An 11,657-nucleotide genomic window follows, 5' to 3' on the forward strand; every position below is an offset into this window, starting at 1 on the left:
TAGAATACTTTTTGAAGGCATGCATCAACCAAAGTCCTGCAGTTGCACAGGCAAAAGGACACAGATATAATCTAGTTCAACAGATACAATCTATTCAACATCAAACAACTATGGATTAATGGGTTAACAACAGCAAGGACGAATTTGGCAAACCAGAAATTATTATATTTAGGGACAAATGTGAGGAAAAATAGGATTAGAAGAATGTAGAGAGGTAAAAGGAGAGTGAATTTAACCAAGTTCTAATCTCAAAGAGGGAAATGGATTGGACAGAATAGTAGGAGAGAGAAAAAAGGACAAGAAAAAATGGGAAAAACAAATATTTAAGTTTAATAAATGAATCTTAAAAATTATCTAAGTTTAAGGTGATATTGAGAGAAGAAAAAGATACGATGAGAAGAGGGGAGGGATAGAAAGGAGACATGAAAAACTAAAAAATAAAAATTCTCAAAAATTATATAGGCCTAAAGAGATAATACTGCTATTACAGAATTTAAGGCTAAGACGTTTTGCTTTGAGTAATAAAATTCTTGATTAATGTGTATACAATGGGGGTAAGGTCTAATATTTGACAATGGGCATATATCTGAAGATGAGCAGAACATCAAATAAGTCACACACAAAAACAAGGAAACAAGAAAAATGAAAAGAATGAAAAAGAAAAAAAAAGATAAAAGGACCAAAAGGTCAGTAGAGATTTAAACAAAGCACACTCACACACACATACACCTAAAATAAAAATTAGGAGGGGAAAAAAAATTAATAGAAAACAATTTTTTTAAAAAACTAAAAATTAAAAAAGGTACCAAAAAGAGTTCTTTTTTTTTGCGGGGGGGGGGGGGAGGGGAAAGTAGATGTGAAGATCCTGTATCTCCCTGTGTCTGTAACCAGTCTCTTGGTGGAGTCTTTAGTCTGCTTGTGGTGTTTGGTTTGCCTGGTGCTTGATTGGTTTCTTAAGTCAATTTGTTGGAGCAGGCAGAAAAATGATCAGGATTTTCTGATCCTCCTCCCAGTATAGTTCAATGAGAGGGAGATCTGCTTTGAGTTTCACAAAAGAGGAAGATGGCTGTTTCCTCTAATTTGAAGATGCTGTGATGAGGCTATGTTCTGGGTAGAATTGAGGCCTTTCAGCAAATTGCAGCTTTTTCCTGAGGGGTAACTTCTGAGACACTCACAGAGCCCAGCCTAGAGCCATTCTCAGGGTTTATGTTTACTGAATTTCACTTGATTGTCTAGGCTGCTGTAGGGAGGGGCAGCCTCTGGCTCTGTTTACCCAGTGAAGAAAGTCACTCCCCTCAGGGCAGAGCTTTGTCTACCTGGGCTGGGTGACTTTTCCCAGGGAGGAGCTGAGCCTGGCAGGTCAGGTCAGGTGCCTGAGACCTCCTAAATGACTCTTTTGATTTTTTTCCAAGGCCTGAGTTGGAGCTTGCTGCTCAGCTGGGCCTTTTCAATATCAAATATGGAGGTCTCCGGGGGTGAGGATGGTAAGGGTGGCCTTCCCTCCTCTGTTCCCTAAGAAGGAGTGAGTATGTCAGGATTCTACTCACGCTGGAGTCTTGGTTCCTGGGTTGTCTCTGGTCTGTGATAAGCAGGATGAAGTATCTGCTACTTATCAGTTCTTTCTGGTTTTAAGTAGAATCCGGTCACCTGCTGTGTCTGGCACCATTGTCCCAGACTCTGTGTTGTTCTTTTGGCGGCTAGGCTGCTGCCGTTGCCGCCACCACCACAGCTGCAGCTAATGGCAAGTGCTCAGATCTGTCTCCTTGCCTGGATTTTCCCTCTCTGGCCAAACTGTACTGTGATGGCACACTTGGTCATTCTCTGACCTAGGACTCTTCAGTGGAACACTACAACTATTTTCTATGTGAGAGCTTGTTTAGCCTCTAGCTTCTCCTCCTCCATCCTCCCCTAAAGTAATCTGTTGTTGCTTTTTAAAAAACTGGTGACAGTTTCTCATGCCTGTAATCATAACAACTCAGGTGGCTGAGATCTGATAATCGAGGATTAATAACAGCCTGGGTAAGAAGGTCTGTGAGACTATTATCTCATTAACTGGTTACCAAGAAACTAAAAGGGCCCTGTGGGCCAAACTAGTAGAGTGATAGCCTTGAGCACAAGAGAATAGGGATTTCAATCTGGCCCTCAGTTCAAGCTTCTCATATTAAAAATTGTTAAAAACAATTTGCCATCATTTGTAATTTCAGCATCCTCAACTAGTGGTTTATTTAAAGCCAATTTGCATCTCATTTTGCACGTATTTGGGTGGGGGAACTAAACTTATATAACATTTAAAAGAAAATAAATGAGCACAAGGGTACAGGTGGCTCACGCCTGTAATCCTACCTTCTCAGGAAGCTGAGAAATGAGGATGTTGGTTCAAAGCCAGTCTTGGGCAGAAAAGTTCCCATGAGACTCCTATTTCCAATTAACCACTAAAAAACAAGAAATGGCACTATGGTTTAATCTTGTATGGCAGAGTGCTAAACTTCAGCAAAGAAGCTCTGGGACAGCACCCATGCCCTGTATTCAAGCCTATGTCTGAAGGAAAAAATAAAGATTTCAGGGCTGGAAAGGTGGCTAAGTGGTAGAGTACTTGCCTTGCATGTATGAACCTTTGGGTTCGATTTCTCAGTACCACATAAGCAGAAAAGCCAGAAGTGGCACTGTGGTTCAAATGGTAAAGTGATATCCTTGAGGTGAAGAGCTGAGGGACAGTGCCCAGGCCCAGAGTTCAGGACTCATCATGGACAAAAAACAAACAAACAAAAGAGTTCAAACAAACGATGTGCACAATAGACTATACACTAAAGATGAAAGGTTAAATTAATACATTAATAATTAAAATGATGAACATTGTTCCAATTTTGTAGGTGGTGAATGTAGCAGAAAAAGTGATAAGATATAATGATTCATTTCTAACAACTCCTCCATTTTTCAAACTCATTTACTACTTTTAAACTAAAGAGGCACGTAAGTATCACTTTACAGAAAAACAAAACTGTACATGTATTTTAGCCTGAATTCCACATTTTATAATTTGCCTTTTAGTGAACAATCTATCTTTTCATATAAAATACTTGTGATACCTTTAATACTTCACATCCTTCCAGTATTTGGTAATATCAAAATTCCTCCCTTCCTTCTTTTCTTCCATCCATTCCTTCATATTCTTTCCTCCTTTCAATCTTAGCAATTAAACTCAGGGCTTCATGAATTTTAGGTAGGTGCTCTACAAAGTGAGCCATACACCTGCTCTTTTCGCTTTAGTCACTTTTGTTTTTGTTGGTCATGTGGTTTGAACTCTGCACCTGTACACTGTCCCTGCACTCTTGAGCTCAAGGCGAGTGCTCTACTGTTTCAGCCACAGTGCCACTTCTAGTTTTCTAGTGGATTATTGAGATAGGAGTCTCACACACTTTCCTGCCTAGAGTTGCTTTGAACTGGGATCTTCAGATCTCAGCCTCCTGAGTAGCTAAGATTACAGGCATGAGCCACCTGTGCTCAGCGCTGCTGTAGCCATTTTTATTACAGGGTTTTCTGTTTATGACCAGGCCAGCATGGATCAAAATCCCTCGATGACAGGGAGGGTTGTGTGTAGCAAGTCAGATACAGTGGGGAAACAACTTTCTCTGCCCATCACAGGGAGAATTTTGGAGGGTTGCATTAGAAATTTCCAGAAGTGGGTTGTGAGGAGAATTCTGCTTCCAGGAGTCTCTTCCCACTTCCCAGCATTCTAGTCCTGCCACAAAGGGTCTATGGCAGAAGGCTCAGGATGGAGAGGGCAGACTCTCATTTTCCTTGTCACCAATCTGCCCACAGCATCAATTGTTCCATCTTAACTATTTCGAAGGACTTCTACCTTGATGATTTTTATGAGCACAAGAAACTTGACATCCTGAAAAAACTTACACAGTATGACAAGCTCAACATGCCCTCTTCAGACTTGCTGTTCTGCTTACATATTCTTCTGGACCAGCTGGAGCAATGCATGACCCGTGAGACCAAGGAAAAGAGTAAATAGTCCTTGTTTAGATGCCTTAGAGCTTTTGAGTAGGGATGGAACCTTGGTCTCAAGGGATGGGCCTGCTTTGCCAAGAGCCCTTTGTACTACCTAGCTTGGCAAAATGTTCTTTTATGGATGTTCTATGCTGGGTAATGTCTGTTCCCTTTTTAAAAGAACTTGGACATAACCACTCATTAGAAACACCCTACCTTCTCATCAGTGTTCAGCCCAAACTCAAGTTCTACAGCTTCTCCTACTAAATCCTCATAGAAGTTTAGTCACACTTTAACTTCTAGAGTCTACTCTAAGACTCCTGTACCTATTTACATTCATATGTTTGTGTCACTGTAGAGAACTTCCTGCTGAACTCCAGATAAAGAACCCATCAGTGATGTCGCCTATGGTGACTGATGGAGATTGGAAGCCAAAACTGGACTCCAGAAAGCATGTGAACATAGAGGCTTTTTTCAATGTGTAGAAAGGCCCAACTAGGTTTTGAGTCCTGTGGATATCCCCCTGGTTCTGAACTCCACATGTGATATAGGTGTACCTGCACATACCACCAAGGAAGAAGATGATCCAGAATGTCTTCCATTGATGTTCACAATTCACCTAGATCACATCCAAACCAGTAAAAAATGTTTTGGTCCTGGAGTGCAGGGTAAATATGTGCTAATGGAAAATGACCCCAGTCTATGTTCAAGAAAACCAATAAGTTAGGTTCAAAGTCTAGATTCAGTTGAGGAAAGGGAATCTGTCCTCACAGAATATCCAGACCAATCTGTCCTTCTGCTGGGGATCCAATTTCCAATTGAGAAATAAGATCTGTCCCTCCCTAGACTCGGGAAGAAAATACTGCCTTTAATGAGGAAGTAGATCCTTTTGAGGACTCTGAGGCAGAATTTGTGTCTGAAGCCAACTTAGAAGACAATCCAGATTTAGAGATTGCTTTCCCCCTTCTTTAGAAAATCGTTATATTTCTTTTTGGTCCTGATTGTTGTAAAATGATCATGCTAGTTATTTTTCTAACGTTATTAAAATGTCAGTATTTATGTTATATTATACAATTCATGAGCCTTAAATGTGTTTTTTTTTCAACCTACAATGTAAAGCACCATGCACGTGTGTTCTGTGTGTGGGAAAACAGAGTGACAGTGGGATGATCAAGAGAGCCTACTGGATATAAAGGGAATGGTTAAATGCACAGGGAGTTGCAAGGAAGCCAGGCAATGCCTGCATGGGGTGATAAGGTGGCTACAAAAGATCTAGGACATACCAGATCAGATGACCTAGAAAGCTGTTCTGTCAATTGGGACAAATGCTACAATACTTATAATGGTATGTGGGACTTTCTTCCAACAGTGAGTTCAATTCTATATACATATTCATTGTGCTTTGGGAAATATTGAAGAAAAATTTGGCTCCATTAACATAAAAATTCTACTTAGGGCTGAATATATTTGACAAAATACATAAAAAATATCGACACTGGAAAGTATAAGCCATCATCAATAGAAGAAAGAAGGCTTATATAGATCGACAAACACAAAATCAAGAAGCAATTAAATCAGTTATATGGAAATACATGTTATATTCATTACATTTTATACAGTATATTATATGATATATAAGATCAAATATGATTTTTCATACTACAAGGGCTTTTAACTTTTTCAATCTTAAGTATTTTTTCACATAATATTAGTGCAAAATATTATTGGGGAAAGTGGTAATATAACTTTGATTATAATTATATGAATATATATTCTTGTGTTTCTAGATATAACACTGATTATAAATAGATGGATAAATATAAACATATATTTGTATATCTGTCTATGAGGTGAATATAATGAAACAGGCTACACGATGTATAAAAAGGCAGTTATGAGTTAGTATATGAGACTCAGGCCTGTAATCCTAGTGATGTGGGAAGCTGGGTTCTGAGTTTTAGTTTCTCTTACCCCCATGCCACTAGATTTTCAGAGAAGACCTGGTCCCTCGAGTGTAGCCAAGCGACACGTATGCAGTAGGATCACACTCTGTGACCCCAGAGGAAAGTCAGTAGAAATCAGGACAAGCCTCTTATGGTATGACAGTCTACTCAGTTCCTGTGACAAGATGGCCATCTGTAGAACATCAGATGGAAAGTTGGCATTCCCTCCCAAAATGTTTTTGACTATCCTGAATTAAACCTTATTTCCCTTCCCAAGCTGCAAACACATAGAAATATGCCAAGGGCTCAAGAGAGATGGACAAAGACTTACAAATACATAAAATTATATACTTTTTTTGGGGTCCGGTTGTCAGCTTGAACTCTGGGCCTGGGTGCTATCCATCAGCTCTTCAGCTCAAGGCTAGCGCTCTACCACTTGAGCCACAGGGCCACTTCCAGCTTATTTTCTTTTTGCTTATGTGGTTCTGAGGAATTGAACTCAGAGCCTCATGCATGCAAGGCAAGCACTCTACCACTAAGCCACCTTCCTAGCCCCAAAATTATATACTTTGTTTCAGTAATTCAATGACAAATCATCAAAGGCATATCTTGAATTTTCTTTTTTTAATGGAAATGGGAATATACACTGAGTGCATTAGGGAGTAGGTGATAGTTAGGATGCTGAGTTGTGGAATGGACTCCTGGGCATGGGAGACACTTGCCTTGGAGAACTTGTGTGGAGATGCGTCTCTGCACACAGTTTCACAAAACAATGCCCATAACTTGTATGATGTCATAGCCATCTTTCCATAGCAGCAAATAGGTGTCAGGCACTGATCTTGCTCTGAGGTGGACTCAGCAACACAGAAAGGCACAAAGAATGAGAGGGAATGACTGCTAGCCACCAGACATCAGCTTCAAGTGCTGTCTTGACCAGAAGCTAAGATAAATTGAGCTGGAGAAGGCTGATCCCTATGCAAGGCTCCTGAGCACTAAGGACCAGGCACTATTATAGGTGTTGGAGAAACAAGTGAATGTGGCTCTCTCCTCATCAATTTCATGCTGAAAAGAAAACCAGAAATCATAATGATAATTTTTATAAATCAGAGACATGACATTGGTAGTTTTGTGGCAACAACTTCACAGCGGTTATGTGAGGAGATATTCCTGAGGAGGAGATAGTTAACCTGAGAGCCATCATCCATGCAATTAACTAGAAGCAGGTACTCCAGGCAGTAAGAGCAGCAAGTACATCCCTCATTGATGGGAAAGGATGTAACTTGCTTCAGAAAAGGAAAACATCACTGATGTGCTTGCTTGTGAAGTAAGAATAAAAAGGTACAATGAAGAAAAGAAGATCAGACCTGAATATCTGAATAAATTATATAGATATTGGATGCTGCGAGTTACAAGAAGAAAAATTCTGATGTTATTCTAAATCTGACATAACCCACTGGAACCAAAATGCTCACATAGTACCTAGACACATCTGATTCACCTAGAGAACACTTTTAAAATGTGATTCTAGCCAGGTTCTGGTGGCTCACAACTGGAATGCGAGCTACTCGGGAGGCTGATACCTGAGGATCACGTTTGAAGCAAGCCCAAAGAGGAAATTTGGAAAGACTCATCTCCAATTAACCACCAAAATTATGGACTTGAAGCTGTGGTTCAACTGGTAGAGCACTAGCCTTGAGAAAAAATTAAAGGACAGCACCCAGGCTCTAGGTTCAAATCCCTGGACTTCACAAAACAAAAAGTCAACAAATAAAATTTGGTGCTCAGTCGATCATCACTTAGCATTCTACTTCAATGTATTTAGTATGAGCCTAGGAAGTTACATCTTTAGCAAATGCTCTCCCCTCATATTCTGCTTCATTACCAGTATTCAAACCCCTGGCATTACCAAAGTCTCCTCCCAGTTAGCATAGCAGTCTACCACTGGGAATTAATAGATATATTTTTATTAATCATAATCTATCCATACACATCAAATGAGTAGTAGCCACATTCCACTATTCTGAATGTTTTTTCTCCCCTTTTGAGTTAATAAACCTTACCATTAAAAACTATAGAATACTTATTAAATTAAGTCAACAGTCATCATTCTTCCACCCAATCTTGTAACCTAATTTATGTGTTTTTTTTTTTCTTTGATGTTGGTGCCCTGTATCTTGTATGTACATTTCTCTAGCTTTGGGAGGTGAAGGGAAAAAACCAAATGCTTAACTAGGGATACAGTTTGACCCATTTTAACAATGAGATCAAGACACTATGTTCAAAAACGAACTTTACAATTTAGGCAGGGAGTGGGAAGGAGGGATGGAAAGTAGTTGTGGAGGTGGAAGGGTAGGGATGGTAGGGGAAAAACAAAGGAGGAAGTATCAATGCTTGAGAGGAAATGAACTCATTACCTACCTTATGTAACTGCAATCCCTTTGTACATTATTTTTACAAAAAAAAACGTATTAAAAAAGATGAAAAGACCCAGAAATAAAACTACATACTTACAATCATCTGATATTCGACAAAAGAGTGAAAGATGTAATGTGGAAAAAACATAGCCTTGCCGGGTGACTGTGGCTCATGCCTTTAATCTAGCTAATCAGAAGGCTGAGATCTGAGAATGGTTGTTGAAAGCCAGCAGGGCCAGGGAAGTTGATGAGACTCTTAGCTCCAATAAACCACAAGGAAATGGGAAGTGGAACTGTGGTTCAAGTACTAGCCTGGAGATGAAATGCTGAAGGGTAGCTCCGAGGCCGAGAGTTCAAGCCCCACGACCGACACACACAGACACAGACACAGACACACAGACACACAGACACACACACACACACACACACACACACACACACACACCACACATACACAGACATCATAGCCTCTTCAACTATTGGTGTTGGGAAAACTGGACATCAATAGGCAGAAAACTGGAAGTGGATCTCTGCTTGCACTAATATCAACTCAAAATGGATTAACTACATTAAAATCAGCCAAACTACTATAAGACAGAAAAAGGATGACATTAGAACTTATAGGTACTGAGGTGGAAGCTGGGCAGCTGCACGCCGAGCACCGGTAGTTGCGCTCCAGATCCTGCAATCTCACACTGCGTGCCTTGACCCAGTATCTGCTTACTCCAGTTGGTCCCTGCAATGGGCGCCATGCTTCCGGCGGCGCCCGGCGCTCAGGGCAGCTCTACTCACCGCCCTGGCCCTGCTCCTCAGGCCACCGGTGACGAGGGTCCCATCTTGCAATGCGAGCACTGTGATGGGATCGCGCTGGCCCAGTGCGAGCCTCTGCCTGCAGTGCCTGCGTGTGCCGAGCTGGTGCGCGAGCCAGGCTGTGGCAGCTGCCTGACATGTGCTCTGCGGGAGGGCCAGCCGTGAGGTGTCTACACAGAACTCTGCAGCTAGGGGCTCAGCTGCCAGCTGCCACCAACCGAGCCACGCCCACTGCAGGCGCTGCTGGATGGCCGCGTGTTCTGCGCCAATGCCAGCATCCTGGCCGGCTGAGCGCCTACCTGCTGCTGGCGCCCTCTGCCTCAGGAAATGCTAGTGAGTCAGAGGAGGACCTAGGCACGGGGAGCTTGGAGAGCCATGCCCCTCCCAGCACACATAGGGTGCCTGACTCCAAGTTCCATTCCATTCACGCGAAGCTGAACACCATCACGAAAGGTCACGCAAAGGACAGCCAGCAATACAAAGTCGACTATGAGTCCCAGAGCACGGACACCCAGACCTTCTCCTCGGAGTCCAAACTGGAGATAGAATATGGTCCCTTCCTTAGAGAGATGCAAGACACCCTGAATCACCTGAAGTTCCCCAATGTGCTGAGTCCCAGGGGTGTGCACATCCCCAACTGCGACAAGAAAGGATTTTATAAGAAGAAGCAGTGTCGCCCCTCCAAAGGCAGAAAGCGGGGCTTCTGTTGGTGCGTGGACAAGTATGGTCAGCCCCTCCCAGGCTTCGACAGCAAGGGCACGGACGACTTGCACTGCCTCGGCATGCATAGCCAGTAAACCCCACTGCATCAGTAAAATTGGAGCTCCAATACGCCTTACTTTACACAAAAGACTGCCACGGACAGAACAGTACCTGCCTACAGCCTCCACTTACATTACTTTTTGTGATGACTTGGCTTTTTGTGTGTTTTTTTAAGAAAACCAAAGTTTAGACAGAGATTTTAGAAATGTCTATTGTTCCTTTAAATGGTAAACTTGAGCATCTTTCCACTTTTCAGTAGTCAGAAAAGAAAATTAATTTCTCTGTTGCTTTCTGTAAAAATAACTGATACTCCTGCCCAAAGCAGAGGACTTTATCCCCTTCTAGAAACCTCTCCACATCTGCCCATTGGAACAGCTGACCTTCTGCCTCCCTCACTTCAGTGGCTATTGTAGAAGACACCTCCTCGTTGCCCTCCGCACTGCTCAGGCCTCATGGAGAACAGGAAGGTCAGAAACTCAAATCACCTGGACATCTCTACCATACACGAGACCCCTGGGCCTCCTGATACTATCTTTGATTCCAAGCCATGGACCCCTGGGCCGCAAAGCTTCTTCATTATCTGCAAGTGACTTGATCTGCTTGGAAAATACTGGAGAGATTGAGGTGGAATATAACTGACCAAGAAAGTTCTATAAAACTGACCCAAAAAAGTTCTAGCACATTCTGGGAAACTTGTAAATGCAGATCTTCCTGACCTCCCTCCATTAGGCAGCTTTTTAAGGATGGAGCCCAGTGGAAGGCCCAGGGTGGCCTTGGCTGTGGTCCAGCAGGGCATGGGGGAGGCTGGGAGTGTACCCCACACCTCACAGGCCTCACCAGTAATGGAGTAATCGCTCTGGAGACAACAACAACAACAACAAAATGTTTTCTAATTTAACTCCTAGTTTGGGGTTGAGGATAATAAACTGTTTAAAGGCAAAAGTTTATTTTCACCCCTCATCTTTATTCTTGACCTAACAAAACAATGGTGTTTAATGTTATCTAAACAGGAAAGATGAACAGCTTGTTGAGAGAGCCTCATAGGGCACTGGGAACATGTAGAGAATACCTTGTGTTTGTTGAACTTGAAGTCCAACTCATACTTTATAATTCACACATATATGCAGAGAGAGAGAGATATGTTCTCAATGGTTAACATTGTATACAGCATAGCCCAACTATAATAGGATTCATACTAGATAATCCTAGATAGTGTTAATTACTAGAAGGTATAACTATGGCTGTGATCAGGAGAGGACACTCAGTCCAGGCTGGGCTTTTCTCTCCCCAAGGCCAAACCCATGGCAGTGTTGGGTGTGTGGCGATTGTCCTGCCCTACACAGCAGAGAGCTCTCCTTAAGAACAAAAAGAGGTCTCAAGACAGTCTGCCTACCTATTACGAGCTTTCCTTTATTTTTTAAATTTTTGGGGGGGGAAAGTATTTTTGAAAAATTTTGTCTTGCGATGTATTTATAAAAGTAAATAAAGTTTTACCATCAAAATAATAATTAAAAAAATACTTATAGGTACTGGCAGGAACTTCCTGAATAGAATCCCAGGGGCATAACAGATAGGAAAGAAACCCAACAAATGGGACTACATCAAAGGAAAAAACCTACACAGGCTAGAGACATAGCCACTAAACTAAAAAGACAGCCAACAAATTGGGAAAAGATATTTACCTGCAATACATCAGACAAAGGGCTAATTTTCAATGTATACATGGATCTCA

The 11,657-nt window shown here is 41.8% G+C and overlaps 1 pseudogene; it reads left to right on the forward strand.

The window, feature by feature from the left end:
- Nucleotides 1-1,459: 1,459 nt before the first annotated feature.
- On the forward strand, nt 1,460-9,969 carry LOC122106108 (annotated as a pseudogene).
- The last annotated feature ends 1,688 nt before the right edge of the window (nt 9,970-11,657 follow it).

The sequence above is a fragment of the Dipodomys spectabilis genome, unplaced genomic scaffold (genome assembly GCF_019054845.1).
Source record: "Dipodomys spectabilis isolate Male_0828 unplaced genomic scaffold, ASM1905484v1 ptg000037l, whole genome shotgun sequence".
Classification (NCBI taxonomy): domain Eukaryota; kingdom Metazoa; phylum Chordata; class Mammalia; order Rodentia; family Heteromyidae; genus Dipodomys; species Dipodomys spectabilis.